We start from the raw sequence: 23,436 nt of genomic DNA on the forward strand, positions 1-23,436 counted from the left end.
TAGTCTTTTAAGTTGACATTGTTTATCAAATTTCTAGTTATGTCCTAATTATGTTTTTGAGGTATTATGGTTTGATTGTGTGATACGATTACGAGAGCGGTCTGTAGTTTGATTGTTGAGAGTGAAAAAAGACTGAAATTTTGACTGATTTTTGTTGTTTTTGAGGTCTGAATGATTGATTTTTGATGGATTTAGAGTGATGTATGGTTGATAATGGAAGTGTTTGAGAGTGTTTTGGATGATATTGATTATGTTTTGGAAGTTCATGATGATTCTCAGTGGAGATATGAAGCTCTATGATGTTCTATTGAGCTTCTGATTGGTTCTATATACCTTATGTATAGCTTCTGTTTTGTTCTAATTGTCTTCTGTATGAGCATGGATTGATGATTGATGAAGATTGAGATATTTTTGAAAGCTTATTGAATAGTTTTTGATAGTATGGAATGGTTTGAGTATGAGTTATGAGGTTCTGATGACCTTCTGTAACCCTCCGTAGACCTTCTATAGAGCCTTTGTCTCTGCTCTGTCTCTGTACTATAATTGTAATGTAGTTGCTCTAGTACCATACTGTAACTGTTCTGTAGACCTTCTGTAAGTGTTCTGTAGAAAGTATGTATGACTTTGGGAAAGTTTTCTAACTTTTGGAAAGGATGAATCTAAGTTCAAAAGAGCTAAAACAAGTGGAAGAAGCAGCTGCCGAAGACTGAAGAGAAGACTGAGTGTGACAGTGATAGTAGTGAGCTGTAAAAAGACACTGTAGTGGCTCTGGTGACTCTTCATGTTAGACATACCTCTTGGGAGGTGCATCCACGACCTAAGAAGGATTATTTAGAGTTAGTATGAGAGTATTGTAGTGAGGATATGATGTACTATTGATAGAGAGAGAGAGAGAGAGAGAGAGAGAGAGAGAGCCAGAGATAGTCAATTCTATCAAAACAGTGTAACTATATATGAGAGATTGAGAGAAAGAACTATGAAGACATTGAAGATGAATACTATGTGATTGATTTCCATTCAAAGATGGTGTATTCTTTTGTGTTCTTTGTTATATTGATGGATTTTATGAAGATGTTGAAGATTATGGTTGATTCTATTAAATCCGTGGGAGATACCTACTATGATGCTGCGTGAAGATTTGCTATTTCCTTTGTTTTGATGATCAAAAGAATGAAATAAAAGCTTGTTGATGTTACAAGATAGATTTTCTTGCAAGATAATTCCCTTTTTCTTGGTGTTCCTCTTGGGGTTCCATGTTTTTGGTGTGCAGCTGGGGAAGCTTGCCATCAACAAGCATCAGAAGAGGCTGAAAATGAAGAAAATGGCATTGCCAAGAAGAGGAGAATTCAATGGAAGTTTGCAAAGTTCCTTCTTCCATTGAAGAATTGGAGATTCTTATTATCAAAGCCACTTTCTACAAGAAGTTCATCCCACAATGGCGGAAACATATCACCATCATAATGTATGCTCCATGTGGTGGACTGTTTCCTCTTCCTGTTGAACCAGCAGAAACTTGCATCTTGGTGTCAAATTGTTTGGAAACAAACTAAAGAGCAGAAGCAGAGAGAATGACCATCCATGGAAGATTTGGCATTCATTGGCAAGTTTCCAGACATCATCAAGTGGGAGATTGTGAAGAAGCTTCAGAAGTCGCGGTCTGTGGAGGTTCACGAAAACAAGAAGGAAAAGAGTTGGAATTTGTTCATGGATGCTCAACAACAAGATACGTGGGATGCTTGGTGTACTAACAATCTTCTATTTGTCCAATTAGCAACCCACTAGAAGTTGGTAGACAGAGTGTTTTTCACAACATACACTGTTGAAACCCTCAGAAGCTGGCATTATTATAATGACACAACAGTGATCCTAAGAAGAATGAGTTTTGATACTTTCAGAACAGAATATCTTCCCCTTTGTAGTGCTTTGAAAGCTGAATTCAGAGATGATGAAAAGAAGGAAGTAGAGGAGATGTTGGCTAGAGAATCCCTCAGAGAATGAAGCCCTCTCTGATACTATCCTATTGATTACAAACCAACTGGTTGGAGCCAACCCCCTGATGAATGATGCAATAAAGAGGCAAGCATTAGAACGAGTCCAGAGGTATGTGAGAAGACAGAAGGCAAAAATCAAAGCTGAGAATGAGCTTGTAGCAGAAGCCTCCTTTGACACCCTAAAAGCACCCTTTACAGAAGTCCCCATGGCGACTCAAGGTCCCCTTCCTAGTCAGATTCATCTTGGAAATATTGATGACAGGCCAAAAAATGTAGTCCCATTGCCAGTTTTTAAGGGAGAGTACAATGAAGACCTTGATTTTCATGTAGCAGAATTTATGGTAGCATGTGTGGCTAACAATGCCAGAACTCCTGAGCATTGGTTAGCAATATTCCCTGCCACTTTCAAGGGCGCGGCATTTCAGTGGTATGAGAGACAAGCAACATGAACTTTTGGCACTTGGGACGATCTGAAGTTGGCCTTCCTCACTAAACTCCGGCACGAAGGTTTTGAAGAGTGGATGCGAGAGGAGTTCATGAACCTAAGTCAGTCCTCTGGAGAAAGAGTAGAAGCTTATGTCTCGCGAATGGAATCCATCCTGAAGAGATGGACTAACCATCATTTGGACGAAGGAATCCAGAAAGGAGTGTTCCTCAGGGGTCTACAACTCAACAACTTAAATATACGCTATTGGAGCTGGAATTACCGCGGCTGTTGGCACCAGACTTGCCCTCCAATGGATCCTTGTTAAGGGATTTAGATTTTACTCATTCCAATTACCAGACTTATAAAAGCCCAGTATTGTTATTTATTGTTACTACCTCCCCGTGTTGGGATTGGGTAATTTGCGCGCCTGCTACCTTCCTTGGATGTGGTAGCCATTTCTCAGGCTCCCTCTCCGGAATCGAACCCTAATTCTCCGTCACCCGTAACCAGCATGGTAGGCCTCTATCCTACCATCGAAAGTTGATAGGGCAAAAATTTGAATGAAGCATCGCCGGCGCTAAGGCCGTGCGATTCGGGAAGTTATCATGATTCACCGCATTACCGGGCAAGCCCGCATCGGCTTTTTATCTAATAAATGCATCCCTTCCAGAAGTCAGGAGTTGGTGCACGTATTAGCTCTAGAATTACTACGGTTATCCGAGTAGCAAGGTACCATCAAAGAAACTATAACTGATTTAATGAGCCATTCGCAGTTTCACAGTACAAGAGAGTTTATACTTACACATGCATGGCTTAATCTTTGAGACAAGCATATGACTACTGGCAGGATCAACCAGGTAGCTATATTTCATCACACGAGCAGCACCGTTGCTGCGCGTTCCAACTCCACATCAAGTGTGGCTGCGGGGCAAAAAGGCACGACCTCTTCACCAATGTGTTGTTCTTGATGTAAAGAGAAAGAGGGAAGGAGCACGAAGGCTCGAGAGTTTACGGGGGGAAAAAGAAAACGACAAATGGGGATGGGACGAGGGCATGCTTTCGTTTCCCACCGTGGACAAAGCCGCACACGAGCACGTGCATCAGCCATCACCACCACCACGCACGAGGCGTGCTCCACGTTGTCTTGTCTGCCACATTCCGAGCTCGTGTCGAGTCGAAAGACGATGGAGATGCTCATCGTTATAGAGGACGACAGTCTGGCGGTGGTCAGAGATCAGAGGTGGAATGTTACATGTGTGGAGAAAAGGGACATATCTCCCCAAATTTTCCAAACCCTAGACGATCTGTGGATTACAAGCCCTTATGTAGCCGATGCAAAGGAGAAGGCCACACTGCAAAGGACTGTCCAAGTCCAGCCCCTGTAAAGGCCAATGGCACTGATAGCCAATAGAAGGTACAAGAGCCTGCCTCCAATTTGCTAGAGTTGGAAGTTGCTGCTGTCACGTGCACCAAGAAGAAGGAACCAGTTGTTTAGAACGAAAATAATTCTCCTGCCAAGACTGTGAAGTCCAACCTGCCAATAGAGGGACAGAGCAGTACAGGACAGAACAGTGCAGTATAGAGCACTGTAGTGCCACAGAGAGTTACAGAGACAGTCCCATAGACAGGACCAGAGGTCCAGGAGATAGATGAGACAGAGGCACCTCCAGAAACAGAAGAAGTGCCGATGCTACAATTATTAGAAGAAAAAGGAAAGATGAAAATTGGTGTAGCCCCATTCCCCAACAGGCTGGAGAAGCTTGTGGATCCTATCAAAGATTATGACTTGGTCAAAGACCTAGACACTTTTAAACCAAACTTAACATTCCGGTAGTTGCTAATGCTATCTCCTAGTTGTCGAAAGAAATTCAAAAGCATCTTAACAAGAAGACGTGGGCTAAGGATCACTCCTTCAACAGCGACTAAGACCAATAAGGCCCCGGAGCCTATAAATGAAGTAAATGTGGCTAATGCCTTCCTAGATCCTGGAATCCTAGAGATTAGTGTATGGATAGAAGGATGATTTATTTCAGATGCACTGATTGATGGAGACTCATCAGTAAACATAATGACAGATGTGACAATGAAGGACTTAGGGTTACAAGGAATTCAACATACATAGTGGCTTATCAAATTGGCGGACCAAAGCAAAGTCAAACCGTTGGGCATCCTCCCATACGTTAAAAAAACCCTTGCAGGAAGAGACTATTGGCTGACATATTTGGTGGTCAAACCAAATTCTTATGGAATCTCATACCCTTTGCTATTGGGAAGACCTTGGCTTTTTGAAGCAAGAGCCAGGACAAACTGGTTCAAAGGAATCCTAACCCTAGGCAGAGGACCCAACAAAGCGGTGTTAAAGCTGTATGGATCGCAAAAAGGCAATGGATCCACATCTATCAAAGTCATAACTGACTCCTCCAATGAGGTAACACATGGTACATCAGGAGATGAAGAGGCTGTTAAGCAGATCTTTCCTTAGAAAACAGAGGCACAGTCCCTAATAGTGGGCACTGTAAGCCAACTGTCAAGGAAAGTAAAATACTTATCCATGGGAGAATACCTCTTGCCTCAACTAGAATTAACTTCTGAAATCACCTCTAATAGTGAAATAAAAGCATGGATGTATTGTTCTCCCTATTACATGATAGTCGCAGAAACATAGCAGAGGCAGAACAGTTACAGAGCAAATACAGAGCAGAGACAGTACAGAGACAATACAATTACATAGCAGAGACAGAACAGATACAGAGCAGCAGATATAGAGAGAGTAACAGACAGAGAGCCAGAGCTAGAGTCAGAGGTAGAAGCAGAGTCAGAGGAAATGACAGAAGCAAAAGCAGATGCGAAGGTGGAAGATATGTTCTTCTCCTATAGAGCCTCTACAGAAGCAGAGACAGAGCCTCCAAAGGAAGAGAATGAAAATAATGAGGAAGAAAATAAATCAGGTTATGAAAGTGTAGATGAATAATTTCCTTTGATAGCGGATGATCTTGTTGATGTTCCTACAGAGACCTCAGAGGCTGAAGATCTCCGGGTGCTGGATGGAATGACCATGGTTCCATTTGGGGTGATCAATGGACCACAAAATATTCAGAATCTGTATAAGAAATGGATTAAAAGCATAGAAATTAAGTTCACCAGTGGCTCCTGTCGCCCTAACTGTTCAGTCCAGAGAAAAGATGACGATGATGCCCCTTGCCATAGAAGCTAAAGCCATCAGAGCCACGGCCCCTAGAAGGTTCGTGCTATGTGATATTCCTGGACGCATCCTCTGAAGATGAATACCTAAGTCGAGAAGAAATTACCACTCACACAAAAGCAAACAAAGCTTTGATACCCTTCCAGCAACCTCAACAGATCTGTTCAGAAGGAGGACACTCGTTCTAGCAGAACGTCAAATGAGGATACTACTCTCTTAAAAGAGTCAAACCTCTATCCAGAAACAATCCGTGGAACATTCATCCGCGAAGTGGAAGCTGAAAGATAAGTAATGTTCTTGGATACTGATGGTACTGAACGACACCTGAAAGTGGGTCTCAATCTTCCAGAAGAAGAACTAGTGGTCTTGTGAGATCTATTAAAGGAGAATTTACATGTGTTTGCTTGGTTGTACAAAGACCTAAAGGGGATTGATCCCACGGTATGCCAACATCATATTGACCTAGAGCCTGATGCCAAACCTATAAGGCAAAGACAAAGGCGTATGAATTCTAATTACTCTACTCTAGTGAAAGCTGAACTATTGAAACTTCTTGAAGCAGAGTTCATTTATCCTGTGGTTAATAGGGAATGGGTTATGCCCATTGTGGTAGGACCCAAGAAGAACGGGAAACTTCGAATATGTATGGACTTTCGAAAGCTCAATTTGAAGATGAAGAAGGATCATTTCCCTATACCTTTTACAGACCAACTGTTGGACACAATGGCAGGCCATGAGCTGTATTCCCTCTTGGATGGATTCAACAGATATAAACAAGTCCAAATCGCAGAAGAGGACCAATCTAAAACAACCTTCACCACAGAATGGGGGACCTATGCCTATAGAGTGATGCCATTTGGGCTCTATAATGCTCCTGCCACCTTCCAATGAGTAATGATGGTTGCCTTCCAGAATCATCTGCATGATTTCATTGAGGTGTATCTTGATGACTTTTGTGTCTATAGCTTGATCCGTGAGCACTGGGGACACCTAGAGCAATGTTTTGACAGATGCCGAGAGTATGGGATTTCTCTCAACCCCGACAAATGTGTCTTTGGTGTCTCATCAAGAGTTCTCATGGGCCATATTGTCTCTGCATAAGGGATTGCAACAGACCCTGCAAAGATTGAAAAGGTTTCCGCTTTAATAGCACCGACAAACCTCAAGCAATTGAGAGGATTTCTGGGCCATGTGGGCTACTATAGAAGATTTATTGCACATTTTTCAACCAAGGAAACCCCTCTACACAAGATCCTAAGGAAAGAATCTGATTTCCTTTGGACTGATGACTATGAAGAAGCCTTTAATACCCTAAAACAGTGCCTCATCCAAGAGCCTATTTTGCAGCCTCCCGACTGGACGAAGGAATTCCATGTGCACACAGATGCATCAGTTGAAGGGCTAGGTGCTATCCTATGTCAAAAGGGTATTAAGCTTCTAATTGGTTCTGTATACCTTCTGTATAGCTTTTGTTTTGTTCTGATTGTCTTCTGTATGAAGCATGGATTGATGATTGATGAAGATTGAGATCTTTTTTGAAGCTTATTGAATAGTTTTTGATAGTATGCAATGGTTTGAGTATGAGTTATGAGGTTCTGATGGCCTTCTGTAACCCTCTGTAGACCTTCTATAGAGCCTCTGTCTCTGTTCTATCTCTATACTGCAACTATACTGTAGCTGCTCTAGTACTGTACTATAACTGTTCTATAGACCTTTTGTAAGTATTCTGTAGAAAGTATGTGTGACTTTGGGAAAGTTTTTTAACTTTTGGAAAGGATGAATCTAAGTTCAAAAGAGCTAAAACAAGTGGAAGAAGCAGCTGCTGAAGACTGAAGAGAAGACTGAGTGACAGTGACAGTAGTGAGCTATGAAAAGACACTGTAGTGGCTCTGGTGACTCTTCATATCAGACATACCTCTTGGGAGGTGCATCCACGAACTAAGAAGGATTATTGAGAGTTATTATGAGAGTATTGTAGTGAGGATATGATGTATTATTGATAGAGAGAGAGAGAGAGAGAGAGAGCCAGAGATAGCCAATTCTTTCAAAACAGTGTAACTATATATGAGAGATTGAGAGAGAGAACTATGAAGACATTGAAGATGAATACTATGTAATTGATTTCCATTTAAAGATGGTATATTTTTTTGTGTTCTTTGTTATATTGATGGATTTTATGAAGATGTTGAAGATTATGGTTGATTCTATCAAATCCGTGCATGATATCTACTATGATGTTGCGTGAAGATTTGCTATTTCCTTTGTTTTGATGATCAAAAGAAGGAAATAAAAGCTTGTTGATGTTACAAGATAGATTTTCTTGCAAGAGAATTCCCTTTTCCTTGGTGTTCCTCTTGGGGCTCCAATATTCCATCTGAATGGCGCCTCAAGCTCCTCCTCCTGTTCAGTATATCCCATTGATCAATAGGGATTATTCTTCCCTATTGACTTTTGAGCCTATCCCGAAAGCTAGCCTTGAAACTTTTGTGGCTGCTTCACTCCCTTTGATTCCAGATGATCCAGCCCTATGTGATGAGTTTCTTGTGTCATACAGTAAGAAATTGGGCTTGGTTCGTGGTACTTCCATGGTTTTGACACCAAGAGGGTTAGGGAAGGCTTTGTCTCTTTCCTAAAAAGGAGAACCCTTTGTTACAACCAGATACTTATTCTCAAATGACGAGATTCTCAAGCTATTACAGAATAGACTAAAGAGGTCCTCGATGTCAAGAAGGTGATTAACACTTCAGGAGTGTCTTTCTCAATGATCACTGATCCTCTTTGGAAGCTAGTCTCCCAATTTCTCTAAGACAAGTTCATGCCTGCCAAAACACCATCCCACTATTTGTCCAAGGAGCTCTTCACAACTTCTAGGATGGTGTTAAAAGGAGTTGTGATTGACTGGAGTACTTACCTTCTTACTCGAGGGGGTCACTCATGAATATATGTATATATAATGTGGGTTCAAAATAAGGGATTTTTAAAATACCATTTTTATACATTTTTTACATATAGAAGGGTGTTGTATAAAGAGGTTACTTATAGGTTGAATAGAAAAGGGTTGTGTTTTATTCAAGAAAATTTCACAAATTAGGATATTTATAAATAGGCCATGAACACACGTTATATAGAGAATATATATATAGTGAACCCCCCAAGCCTTCTTACAAAGATGGACCAATATTTTGTCAAAATGACCAGAGGAATGTTACCAATGTAACTTATGGTTCATATTTATATGCTTTCTTGACATATTTAGGCCTTAAGAAGGGTGTGCTACCCCCTTCTCCGTATGATCCAGTACCTCCCCCTCCACCTTTAGAGGATTCAGAACCCATTGACATAGAGGATCTTGATTCCCCTCCTCCATTGGTCATTCAGCAGAAGCGCTTGAAGCGTGTGGCAGATAAAGTTCCACCAATCATTCCTTCAATGTCAGTTCTTGCTACCTCTAGAAGTGACCTTCCTGCCTACCTCACATGCAATAACTTATTCAGGGCACATCAAGAGGGTTCTTTGGAAATATCAGTTCCTTCGCTGAATAGTTTAGTGTCAAGGGATGCCATTCCTTTCCTTTGTAACGGCATCCATAGTTCTATTGAACTCTCAGTGACAATTTGTGTTCAATAATTATATGCTTCTTTCTATGAAGAATTAATGCAATCCAAAGACCAGTTGCATAAGGCAACCACAGAGTTAGCCTCTGCCAAAGACACACTTGCTAATCTGTTTAAGCATATGGAGTAGCAGACACAAATGATTGGGACTCAAAGAGAAGAAATATCTTCTTTGAAAACTCAGTTAGTAGAGGCTCAGTCAGAGGTCACTAGAGTTTCGAAAGCGAAAGAGAAAATGTCCAAAGAAGCTTAAGAGTTTAAGACTCTTTTTTGATGCGAAACTGTCAGCTTTGCTGACTACTCATAATACATTGGAATCCCAAGCTTCCCAGAATAAGCAATTGCAGGACCAACTGGTGCAGTGATGGTCCATTCCTCCAAGTCCCAGTATTCCTATGATTCCTTCTATATCTCAGCAAGACTTGGTAGTTCTCCAGAGACATGCCACATTATGTCCATTGTTTCAAGATAAAGTGGAAAGATTGTAGTCCAGGATGGATTTATTATGATCTACATTTGAGGAATTTCAGGAGTATGTTCCTTCGGACCATTCCTTTTTTGTCCACTATTAGTTGCAGAAGTTGGCCTTCTATATTATGCTCTCAATGATGGATCTCCTTCTTCTAGAGGATGGTTGGAGTGGGGCTTGGTCTTCTAATTTGCTGACGGACATTGTCCATATGGTCTTTGAGGATTCTGTGATGATGGATACCATGTTGCTGTCTTACATGTATCTACAAGGTGATTTGTTAATTTTAGATGATGTAGATCTGGCTTGGTATGTGGGGGTTGTGGTCTTACAAGTTGCCTTATATGTCAACTATTTGGAGTTGAGGATAGATGACATGTTCTAGTGCTATTCTTCTAAAGTGGCTACTTGTCCTGACACTTCATGGAATTCAATGATTGATTCTGTAGTCCTGAACCAATGCCAAAATACAGCTTCTACTTATGTACAGAGCACTAACCAACTGAGGGTGGATCTCCCAGCTTATCTTTCCAAGAACCAATAATTTTATTCATCCTTCTTTGATTCCTACCATCGATGATCTGTTTTAGGTCCCTCTGTTCCTAGCTTATTGTACTATCAATGAATCCAACTCAGCAGCTATCTTACCTCTCCTTTTTCAACCTCAGGGTTTTCCTCAAATTCCAATCTTTACCTATTGTTATTTCATTGAAGATCGAGTCTTTTTCCCATCTCCTCCATGTCCTTCTCCATCTATCCATATACCTTCTACTTTTCTTGCTTATCAATTGACACCTTTCCTAACTGATTCACTTAAATTTTTAGCCACTCCTTCTTTAGCTTATTCCTCATTTTATGATTTTCATACCCATCTCTTCATCCTCTTTTACTTATTTCACTTCCATCTCCTGCCACTTCTATTTCTCAACCCCCTCAGTTGGTTAGTGGGTACGAAGGATTTGATCAATAGATTTCGAGAAGAAGAGGATGGAGTTCAACTGATTCTGTCACGGGACCACAGATTAATTGGCCCTTAATTCCAAGGGACTGGACAACTGCTAGTCAAGCATACCAAAATTACATCCATTTTTCTCAACAATATTCACAATCTCTAGATCCTTCAGTGAGATTGACAGCCCATTTTGCTTGGTACTTAGCATATATGCATAGGCATTCCTATAACGATCAAAAGGCCATTCCAAATCTTTGTATGAATGTCAATGTGAACATTGATTCCCAATAGTTGGATGTCCTATATTTTCATACCCTTTGTCTACCTAGCAGATACCTTGTTTTGCTAGAACGGATGTGCTGCCTTCAGTTCTTTCATAATCCTCCAAAATCCTTTGTAGATGAGTCTTTATCCCTAGATCGCTTTCAAAATCATCAAGCCTGCAAGAGGGATCATCTTCATTGATACCCCTAGATGTATCTTTTGTGCTTCTTAATGAGACATTTTTTGGAGATGCCATTCAGATGATTATATTTGTGTGTGTGTTTTAATCATTTATATGTGATGAGTTCATGCTAGTTGAATGATTTGTTCGAGAGCTCTCTTTTCAACTATTGATGGTGATGGCGGATGGCAAGCCTACGATGGAAAGTTGAAGAACTTCTTATATCCTTTATAAATTTGTCATGACTTTTTATTGTTTATCAGATGTGTTAATGAATAATGAAGTTTTCCTTTAGTAGTATTATTTTCTAGAGATACATGTGATAAGTTGGGGTCGTGGTTTGGGGTGATTATTGAAGATACTAAAGAAGATCAAATTGAGCTTTTTACTGAACTTATATTCTTCTTTTCCTTAGGTCGTGAGGACGCTTTCTTTCTAAGTGTGGGGATATGTTGAGAGTGGAAAAGGACTGAATTTTTGATTGATTTTTTTTAAAAAAAGGTATGAATGATTGATTTTTGGATGGATTTAGAGTGATGTATGATTGTTAATGGAAGTATTTGAGAGTTTTTGGATGATGTTGATTATGTTTTGGAAGTCTATGATGATTTTTGGTAAAAATACAAGGCTCTGTGATGTTCTGTAGGTTGTGTTGAGGTTCTGATTGGTTCTGATACCTTCTGTATAGCTTCTGTTTTGTTCTGATTTTCTTATGTATGAAGCATGGATTGATGATTGATGGAGGTTGAAATATTTTGGAAGTTTATTGAATAGTTTTTGATAGTTTGGAATGGTTTAGTATGATTTATGAGGATCTATTGTTCTCTGATAACCTTTTGTAATCCTCTGTAAACCTTCTGTAGAGCCTCTGTATCTGTTCTGTCTATGTTCTGTATCTACTCTGTTCCTGTCTGTTCTGTTCTATAGATCTTCTGTAAGTGTTCTGTAGAATGTATATGTGACTCTGAAAAAGCTTTCTAGCTTGTGGAAATGATGAATCTAAGTTCGAAAGAGCTAAAATAAATGGAAGAAGCAGCTGCTGAAGACTGAAGAGAAGAATGAAGTGATAGTGACAGTAGTGAGCTATGAAGAGACACTGTAGTGGCTCTGGTGCCTCTTCACATCAGACATACCTCTTGGGAGGTGCATCCACGACCTAAGAAGGATTATTGAGAGTCATTATTGAGTATTGTAGTGAGGAGATGATGTACTATTGAGAGAGAGAGAGAGAGAGAGAGAGAGAGAGAGCCAGAGATAGCCAATTCTATCAAAACAGTGTATTTTTATATGAGAGATTGAGAGAGAAAACTATGAAGACATTGAAGATGAATACTATGTGATTGATTTCCATTGAACAAAGGTGGTGTATTCTTTTGTTGTTCTGATTTTCTTCTGTATGAAGCATGGATTGATGATTGTTGGAGGTTGAAATGTTTTGAAAGTTTACTGAATAGTTTTTGATAGTTTGGAATGGTTTTAGTATGATTTATGAGGATCTATTGTTCTCTGATGACCTTCTGTAACCCTCTGTAAACCTTCTGTAGAGCCTCTATATCTGTTCTGTCTCTGTTCTGTATGTGCTCTGTTCCTGTTTTGTTCTATTCTATAGATCTTCTGTAAGTGTTCTATAGAATGTATGTGTGACTCTGGAAAAGTTTTCTAACTTTTGGAAAGGATGAATCTAAGTTCAAAATAGCTAAAAAAAATGGAAGAAGCAACTATTGAAGACTGAAGAGAAGACTGAAGTGACAATGATAGTAGTGAGCTATGAAGAGACACTGTAGTGGCTTTGGTGCCTCTTCACATCAGACATACCTCTTGGGAGGTGCATCCATGACCTAAGAAGGATTATTGAGAGTCATTATTGAGTATTGTAGTGAGAAGATGATGTATTATTGAGAGAGAGAGAGAGAGAGAGAGAGAGAGAGAGAGAGAGAGAGAGAGAGAGAGAGAGAGAGAGAGAGAGAGAGAGAGAGAGAGAGAGAGAGCCAGAGATAGCCAATTCTATCAAAACAGTGTATCTATATATGAAAGATTGAGAGAGAAAACTATGAAGACATTGAAGATGAATACTATGTGATTGATTTCCATTAAAAAATGGTGTATTCTTTTATGTTCCTTGTTCTATTGATGGATTCTATGAAGATGTTGAAAATTATGGTTGATTCTATCAAATTCGTAGGAGATATTTACTATGATGCTGCGTGAAGATTTGCTGTTTTCTTTATTTTAGTAATCAAAAGAATGAAATAAAAGCTTGTTGATGTTATAAGATATATTTTCTTGCAGTAGAATGCCCTTTTCCTTGGTGTATATGTTGAGAGTGGAAAAAGACTGAATTTTTGATTGATTTTTATTGTTTTTGAGGTCTGAATGATTGATTTTTGGATGGATTTAGAGTGATGTATGATTGTTTAAGTGTTTGAGAGTGTTTTGGATGATATTGATTATTTTTTGGAAGTCTATGATGATTTTTAGTAGAAATACGAGGTTCTGTGATGTTCTGATAGGTTCTGTTGAGGTTCTGATTGGTTCTGATACCTTTTGTATAGCTTCTGTTTTGTTCTGATTTTCTTCTGTATGAAGCATGGATTTATGATTGATGGAGGTTGAAATATTTTGGAAGTTTATTGAATATTTTTTGATAGTTTGGAATGGTTTTAGAATGATTTATGAGAATCTATTGTCTCTAATGACCTTCTGTAACCCTCTGTAGAGCCTCTGTATCTATTCTGTCTCTGTTCTATATCTGCTCTGTTCCTGTTCTGTTCTATTCTATAGATCTTCTGTAAGTGTTCTGTAGAATGTATGTGTGACTTTGGAAAAGTTTTCTAACTTTTACAAAGGATGAATCTAAGTTCAAAAGAGCTAAAACAAATGGAAGAAGCAGTTGTTGAAGACTGAAGTGATAGTGACAGTAGTGAGCTATGAAGAGACACTGTAGTGGCTCTGGTGCCTCTTCACATCAGACATACATCTTGGGAGGTGCATCCATGACCTAACAAGGATTATTGAGAGTCATTATTGATTATTTTAGTGAGGAGATGATGTACTAGAGAGAGAGAGAGAGAGAGAGAGAGAGAGAGAGAGAGAGAGCCAAAGATAGCCAATTCTATCAAAACAGTGTATTTGTATATGAGAGATTGAGAGAGAAAACTATGAAGACATTGAAGATGAATACTATGTGATTAATTTCCATTCAAAAGTGGTGTATTATTTTGTGTTCCTTATTCTATTGATGGATTCTATGAAGTTGTTGAAGATTATGGTTGATCCTATCAAATCTGTGGGAGATATATACTATGATGCTGCGTGAAGAATTGTTGTTTTCTTTGTTTTGGTCATCAAAAGAATGAAATAAAAGCTTGTTGATGTTACAAGATAGATTTCGTTGCAGTAGAATCCCTTTTTCCTTGGTGTCTCTCTTGGGGCTCCAATGATTGTAGTAAAGAACTAGTAACTTAAACCCCATCATCTATGAGAAATGGGACCAAAATAAATAGCTACACAATCTCATCTTAGTGGGGGGATTAAAAGTAGATGTGTAGGTAACTAAACTTGTTGCAGATCTTTGGGGTAGCCTAGATGGAGTTTTATGATTACAAGTATGTTGAGCTTCCTTCAACGAGCACGGTGAGGTGGACCACATAGAATTGACAATTAAAGGTACATCACATGCCCATAATACCTTTTATATGAAACCTACTCCATGCTAGACACTCAAATGATTTGATGTTTGTTTTTTCTCTCCTTGCAGAGTGAGTGCATGTATGGGGTGAAACAATGAAAATATAAGGGGCAATCATCGTGAATGCATGATGGGATTTTTTAGTGCAAGTTTCTATGTCGAGAAGTAGGTTTTGCCTTGCCTTTTTTTTCTATTGCTCCACTCGTACAAGTGGTGTGGTAATGCTAATGACACATGCCTTGTTAATTGCTATGATTGTAGTAGAGTGCATAAATTGCAATAAAGAATAAGGCAAAAATTTAAATCCTAGCATCTGGGTGAGGGTTGAAGTAGAAGCACATGTAACTGGACTTGTTGCAAATCTTTGGGGTAGCTTGATTGGAGTTTTGTGATTATAGGTATGTTGAACTTCCTTTAGCGAGTGTTGTGAGGTGGACTACATAGAATCAATGATGATTGAAGGTGCATCACAGACCCTACTAAGCCATCTTCACTAGTTGTGGAAATTTTTTTCTTAGATGTGCTATATTTACGAGAACAATTAGTACCTTCTATATGGAACCTACTCCATGATGCTAGACACTAAGATTATTTGATGTTTGGTTTGTTTTCTCTTGCAGCGATGTGCAAGTATATGGTAGAACAATGTAGGTCAATGGGGCAGCCTTTACAGACACAAGATATGATTTCTTAGTGTAGGTTGCTGCATCAAGGTGTAGCAAGTTTTTCTTGGCCTTTTTTTCTACGTTGCTCCATTGGTATAGGTGGTGTGGAAATGCTGATTGCACAAGCCTTGTTAATTGCTATAATTTGGCACAATGCAAAAAGAGAGAGAGAGGTTGTAGTAGACCATGCGACTATCACAGAGAAAAGGGTGTAAAGGAGAGCCTGAAGAAGAGGGAGTATGCTGGGAGAAGATAATCTCGATACATAGAGTAGAGTAGGTAACTTTTTTTTTTGTTTGAGACTTTTTAATATTTAAAAGCGTTGTGCGTCCCCTTGCCTCTGCACACCCTAGTGTGACCCCAAATTTAGAAAGGGAAGCTAATTTTTGCTTATGCCCCGCTTTCCCTTGCTTGGCCGTGCATGCCCTAGTGTGACTGGGGGCCCTTATGGAGGAAGAAGGGTCAATTACTTCAATAAAAAAACAAGTCAACTTGATGCAATTTCTTATTGTGTTATTTGTTCGTGATAATGTAAAAGTGCAACGTGGACTGCAACATGATGTTTGACATGACTGTGGAAGAGCCATGAAACAAGAGGGTGCCCAATATACCTTGTTGGATCTGGAGTAGGGATTGGAGCCATGGAGGATTCAAGGAAGTCAACAGTCTAAGAGGGACCAATGATGGCTTTTGGACTCATTGGTGCTCACAAAGAAAGCATTGGAAATTGGATGCATGTCATGATACTTATCTTGGACGTAAGCACATAAGAGTGACTCAATATTGTTACAATAGTGATATTTGAGTTGCGTGAGGTCCATGCTCATCATTAGGATGTCAACACAAAGCATAAAACTATATTAGTTGTGATTGAAAAGGGTTCAGAGTGGAAGATATCAAGTGTCGTTCTAGAGGTAGCAGAACTCTGTCACCCTGCAACACTTGCAATTAAAAGATGGGAATATGATGTTCGCACACACCCGTGATGGAATGCCAGTGATGAGGAAGAGAAAGCTGCAATAATGCAAAAAGAGATAGTTGAAAATCCTCTATAATTTGTTGTTGTTGTTGTTCTTGCAGTGCCATCCTTGCTAACTCATTAGTCTGTAAATTTTGAAAATGGTCCCAAGTACCCAACTGCAAGAAACGAAGTTTCAATCCTATTAGAATATCCAATGTCATATCCCAAAGTCATTGAAAACACTTGACACAGAATGATACAATAGGGATGTTGAAAAAATCCCACTTTTACTTCAAAGGGGACATGGAGAACTTCAAATGTATTATAAAGATGTTTATTGCCAAAAATTATAAACTTCACATGAATGATAAACATGTTTATTGTCACCAAAAGTTATTGAAATTTCTTGAACATGCTATCAATAAGGATTGATTGTGCTTGCTAAATTAGAACTGATAAAAGAAAAAGAACATCAAGAATCCAACAATACTTCTACATTCAAACCATTAATTTTGTAACGTGTCCCCCTGTCCACTTGCAGGACACGTCTTAGCAGCCCATTGGGAAGAGAGTCTAGAAAGCGCCGCCCGACACTCCCAACGCATGTCACGGGGTTTGTGATCTAGGCCTTCCCAAGTCTACCACAAAGCGGACGCATTCCGGCCATTCCCACTTAGGACCGACCTCAATCAGGGCTTTCCTAATGGTCAAGTTTCTAGAAGGTAACTAGCATCGAGCCCCAGACGAACTACTTTACGCAGAAACTCAGGGTCGAAGCGGATTTATACTGCACTTGGTTCAAGGAGAATGGGAAACGAGAGGGATGTGAAGCTCGACCTCTCTACCCATAAGACATAGTCCCATTCCGTTCCCCTAAAACGGCATAAATTGGGACTCTAGCTTTATAGATTCTAGGTCATTATTTTTGTCGCTGTCAATTCCTTGAGAAAAGTTCCCAGACAACCAGGACCACCCTTCCGTAGGACGGACCCAGGGTCACATCCACCGCACTTTTCTCAGGTTGCTTTAGTTATCTAATTACCTACCACATTTAGTTTGACAAGAAAAAAACAGCTTCCTTAATTAACTAATTAATCGCTGGTTCCTTCACGTAACTTAGACACTAACATAGAAAAACAATGTCAAGCAAGTTCCTTTTCAACATTTGATCTTTATTTATGTTCGATCCACGTACCCGGCGCGGCTAACAACCCCCTTGGATAGGGCCAGGCAGACAGTCGGGGGTAACTGATGCTGCCTCTCCCTCCAGGCTTTCAACCTGAAGCATTAGTTATTTTCTAGCATTAGTTCCTTGAGCAAAGAAGAACAAACAGTGCTCCTAAGTGTTCAACACAAGCACTCCAGTGGTCGTTTATACGGCCAACTGCTAAGGTGTGAATCCTTCTCTCCAAATACATCCAGCATTCGATCCGGGATCAATTGCGACTTGGCAAGATCCCAAGGGTTTCGTAAGCTAAGTTGCTTGTTTACCCTTTATCCTTGGGTTAGGGTTTATACCCTTTTGACCCAAATTGTTTCCACCTTAAATTTCCTTAAGTTATAGACAATAAATCCTGGGTAAGCTCATCACCCTAACTTGGTTGGTTAACTGCTTTCTTGGAAAATTCGTATCTCCCCTAACTTGGCAAATAAGTCCAAGGAAGAGTGGTGTAGTAGGATGACTACTTATCCTCTAGAAAATTAGACTTGTACTTAGAACTCGCCAACCTTGTTCTAAGGAGTGGCAATACTATTTTGTGATTTAGACACAAACCATGCGACGTTGCAACTTGTTGCACGAGATAAGTGTCGCACCTAACTTGTGGGATTATTTCTCCCATCACACGGTATTCCCTGGTCAAGAATACCTTTGGTCAAGATGTAGGGTTTGGGAGTCCTCTTGACCCAACCCAACCCTAACCCTACTAGGCCGATAATGCTTTGGCCCTAGGGTTCCTAAATTCATACGGAAGTCTAGTATTTGGTCAATTGAACCTTAGGGTGAGAACCCTAGATCATTCTTGCATGGGCGTTTAGCTAACCCTAACATTCCGTGAATGTGGGTAGGACCTTTGGGATCGTAAATATTAGGTTGGCATCCTAAGTGCGATACTAGGCAGAATTTTTAACGTAACTTAACCCTACCTAGCACTTTGAGGAGATCGTCATAAGTAATCTAATTGTACCTTTATGATTCTCATGTAAGCTATTTAATTATACCCGAATTACTTAGTTTGATCAACCCATGATTTAAGATGATCTTTCCTTTTAAAGATGCAAATACTTTCTTCTAGATTTGCAAGTACTTTCCCCTAAAAGATATAAGTAACTGGAAGATAGGTGAGATGCATCATTTCATGCAAATATGCGATTTCAAGACCATAGACCTTTTCCTTCTATGCAGTTGTAAGATCTACAATGATAGTTACTTTTCCTTGCCCTAAACTATAATGATTGACAGTTCAGAGCTAACTCTTATAAACCCTATGTTGATGCAATGAAATAAAAGCTTTAATATTTTTAATGAAGATGCATTCAAACTTTGATAAGTAAACTCCATGCATGAGCGAATGCCATGAGTCCATCCTTGATTTAACCCTTCCTTCTATCACTTAACCCGACCTAAAATGTAACCATCTTCACATGCAATTTGCAAAGTTCATAATTTCATTTCCATGCATTGCGACTATTTGGACCATCATTCAATGAGCGTCTAAGATTATCTCATACACGAGTCACAACTAGGAAATTATTACCTAAGTGCATTATGTGTTATATGCGTTGTTCTTTTCGTGAGGCAACAAGGATTCCTTTAGACCAATCCACATTTTAACTTAAGCAATATGAGTTCAAGAATGCAACTACCAAGACCATGCAAGTAATCATCATGCAACTTAACTTGGTAATTCGATGCGAGTATATAAATTTTCCAATGTATTCAAACTTGCCTACGTAAATTTAAAGACATGCTTAATGCGTCCTTTCATGCGGGAATGTTATTGGAACCTGGGCATTAAGAATCGGGGCATTGTCTACTTGCGTACTCGGGTTGGAAGCTCCCGCATGTGTGCCTCGCGACTTTTGCTTAGGAGCCATCGATGACGTAGATCTCGACTCAGAAAACTTCCTCTTGTCTCTCTTATGCATTAGGAAGTCACTTCTGTTCGATATCCCCTCCTCCACACAGGACACAAGCCTTGCAGGACACGGTTTTAGAAACCCGGGAAAGCACAGGTAAACAAGGCTTATGGAAGCTTTAATGGAAGCTTCTAATAGAAGCTTCTAAGCCTCTGTCCACAACAGATGACGTGGAGAGAGAAATTCATGATTGGGAAAATGATGGGGATGGAGGTGAGGATGATGACGATGATAATTATGATGGTGATAGTGGTGAGGACGGAGGCAGCAATGGGGCGACAGCCCTGGCGGTGTGAAGGCAGCGTGGCGGCAGCAGCAATGGAATGATCCTCCCTCCCTTTCCTCCCCCTCAAGCTTGAGAGAGGGGGGGTTCATATAGCACTAGGGGGGGGAATAGCCACACACGTGGCTAGTTGCATGCCTCCTCCCCCCCCATGCTCTCCTACTCCACACCCACTCCTCTCACACTCCCTCTCCCCCGCCATGCAACAGCTGAAGGGGAGGGGAGTTTATTCATAAAAAATTTTGCCAAAAATTTATCTATTATCCCTTTTCCCCCCCTTGAAGGGGTGTTCCCGCATGGAACTATGGCTTTTGAGCCACGGTCTCTTATGCACAACGCGGGCTGGAGTTTGCTAGTGCATGCGGAGGGAGCACTTAGCCCAAATTTTTATTGTTGCAGGAGATTGCTTTAAGTTGATCTTGCACAAGATGTGCAGGGTCTAGGATCATTAATATTTTGTGCGAAAATATTACAAATTTTCATACTAATTGTGCTTACAATTCACTTTTGAGAACTTCATGTTAAGGCTTGAATGTACAAATGGTTTGCTTCTTGCATCCATTCACCTAGGATTTTTTTGATAACGAAATCTCTTCAAGTTGAACATCTTGTACGTACTTTCTTTATTACATTTCTTGGTCTTTGTGACTTCCAACAATTCTTGGATATGTGATCACAGACATTACAATTGAAACACTTTGTCTATGCCTGGGTATCTTTAGCAAGTAATAGTCTTTGAGTGTTTTGGAGTTTAATGACCATCAGGGTTGGCTCTATCTTTTTTTATTCTTGTTGAAAATATCTTCTTCCTTCATTGAGAAGGTTTCCTTCAATTCTTTGAGCTAAATATCATCTACAAAAGTCAAAGACCTTGAACTTAACCCTCTACAAAGATCATGTCTTAGTCTAGGCCATTAAAAAATAACTTCATGTTCTCTATAATTTTTATATCAAATCTCATCACAATTTTCTTCAAATGCACAACAAGTTGAGAAATTGTTTCATGCTCCTTTCGTTCACACTCATTAAGCTGTTGGAGAGCCCTTTTGGCTAGATGTCATGAGAAAATATCATCCTACAGCTAGCTTGAAAGAATTCCAATTATGTTTTACCTCATCAAGTTGTTGAATATACCATGTGGATGCAATTCCTTCCAAAAAAATTTGTACCTCATTGAAAATTTCTCCTTCTTGCCAGCATTGATGATAATCTACAACATTTTTTAAGGGATCTAACCAAGATAATATGTCTATAGCTTGTAGAACAGAAAAATATTCTGGGTGAACCTTCCTATATTAGTTTGAAGAAGAAGAAGAAGAACAAGAAGAAGAAGAAGAAGAAGAAGAAGAAGAAGAAGAAGACGAAGACGAAGAAGAAGAAGAAGAAGAAGAAGAATAAGAATAAGAAGAAGAAGAAGAAGAAGAAGAAGAAGAAGAGGAGGAGGTATCTTGATTGGCTAACAATGATAGAATGGCTTGATTAGTAGAAATTTGTTGGTTGGTTGTAGATAGTTTTTGCAATGGTACAATGTAAGATTGCAATAGGGAATCTAGGCTAGAAGGTTGTACAAAGGAAAATTCATAAGAAATCATAATTTCATCTCTCAAATTACCAAACATGATGAGTGATGCGTGTTGTCTCCACCAATAACTATGTATAAAATTCCTATCCAACAAGCTCTTGACAACACACATTATATTGTCTTCGAAAGGGAATAGATCAATTACTGGAAAAAGAAAGATACATCAAATAGAGCTTCAACTCTCATCATTCCATCCCTCCCTTCTTTAGCCAATCCATGCTTAAATACATGAGTTAGTTACTAACAACCAAGAAGTGGTTAGTTTGTTCGGGTACTTAGTTTGTTGATTCACTAAACCAACCCCCATAACAAACTTTTGAAATTTCCTATGGTATGACAAAGTTAGGGCCTGCCACAAAGCCCTTTCCATGAATTTTAATAAAAAGAGAGAAAGAAGGCTCCTTTTGATATTTCTACATATGAAGGAGTACTTGAGAAAGTGTGGAATCTCTTTTTTAATTCTCACAAATCATAATTATAAACACCTTGTAACTTTACATATATAAGCATTGGCTGAAATTATCTTATCTAGAAGCACAAGTCTACTAAACCATTTACATCTCTAAGGCACACATGTTCCTTGCAAGTAATGTGGTAACCGAGCTATTGCAAAAGATGGTCATGCATAAAGTTGTCTACATCATGAGTTTAAATTTTGGGGGGGGGGGGGTTTAAATCCAAACACATGATATGTAATGAGGGGATTGTAGATAGGTCATAGATATTAGGAATAATTATGTTATATTCTATACTTTTTATGCATGAATAAAGGGAGAGTCTCTCTATAACAAGTGTAGATAGGAACTCACTTTTCACCTGCTACATTTAACTAGGGACAACTATTTAGGTGTGATTGGAGATACTAAAAGCACCTTCCAAAACCACTAGTTGTAATGTCTTTATAAAGGCATGTTGGTAGGTTAATTGGGTAGTTGGCCTCTAACAACCCCCAAGACAACACCACAGGATAAAGACCGAGGATCTTCCCTTAGCAAAACCCACAAGATGACTCCACTGAACACATGATCAAAAATTCCCAATCACTTTCTCCTTACTGAGACTTCAACTCAACACTTAAATAGTTCAAACTTTCAAGCTTAGATTTTACCACTTTTAGAGAAGATCTGATGTGGAAACAACCATGGCATAGACTCTAACAACAAAAGCTTTCAGATTCACACAACTCCTATTTTTTAGGAATGGCAACCCTACGCAGCAAACTACTCCACAAAGCATGATCGCTTCAAGCCGTACAAAATCAGTTGTAGACCCTCTCTGTCATTCTTCTTCAAAGCACACATAAATACAAACCAAATACTTAGGAAATCAAAGCTTTATACAACAAATTTTCATGCCCATTCAACTGGTACAAGCATTTCACAGCTATAGACATTCCATTATTGCATCAAAACCAAGTTTTGCATTGATATATCAATGGATAAGCATAATGACTTCCATGGGAAACCAAGTTGGTGTTGTAGAAGCTATTGAATTCACCTGTTTCCTCATAAAGCATGGAAATTGCCTCGTAAAGCACAGAAACTGCTTCATAGAGCATTACACACAGAACATCTCATAACTTTCTAGCCAAACCTCCGATCACCGAGCTTCAAAAAGGAAAGTTGTAGCTCTCTTTTCAATCCACAATTCTTCAGAACAACTCAGTGTCAAATTCCTTGATTTGATGCCCTGAAATAACTCTGCATAGTCTGCAATCATAAATTTTTGCACGCTTTATACAACAAACACAACTTCTCTGTTCCAAAAGCATGATCTTGCATTGATGAAGAGTCGCGAGAGCTTTGAACTTTACAAACTCTGATCCATTATCTTATTGCCTACAAATCCTTTCAGATTTTCCAATAACTCGAGCTCGTGCATTCAACATTCGACCATAATACATATTCCTTGTTACATACCCAATTCCAGATGTACAGACCTTTCACTTCCATTATTCTCTACTGACAAGGAGGAGCCTCACTCAACGACTAGCAAATATCACTCTCATCATGAAGAAGC

At 39.4% G+C, this 23,436-nt stretch overlaps 1 pseudogene; it reads right to left on the minus strand.

Annotated features, from left to right (window-relative positions):
* Positions 1 to 2,636: 2,636 nt before the first annotated feature.
* On the minus strand, positions 2,637 to 3,278 carry LOC148023162 (18S ribosomal RNA; annotated as a pseudogene; the record flags this gene model as incomplete).
* Positions 3,279 to 23,436: the final 20,158 nt, after the last annotated feature.

This window comes from Lygodium microphyllum, chromosome 16 (genome assembly GCF_053477565.2).
Source record: "Lygodium microphyllum isolate KBCC chromosome 16, Lygodium_microphyllum_v1.1.10, whole genome shotgun sequence".
Lineage (NCBI taxonomy): Eukaryota > Viridiplantae > Streptophyta > Polypodiopsida > Schizaeales > Lygodiaceae > Lygodium > Lygodium microphyllum.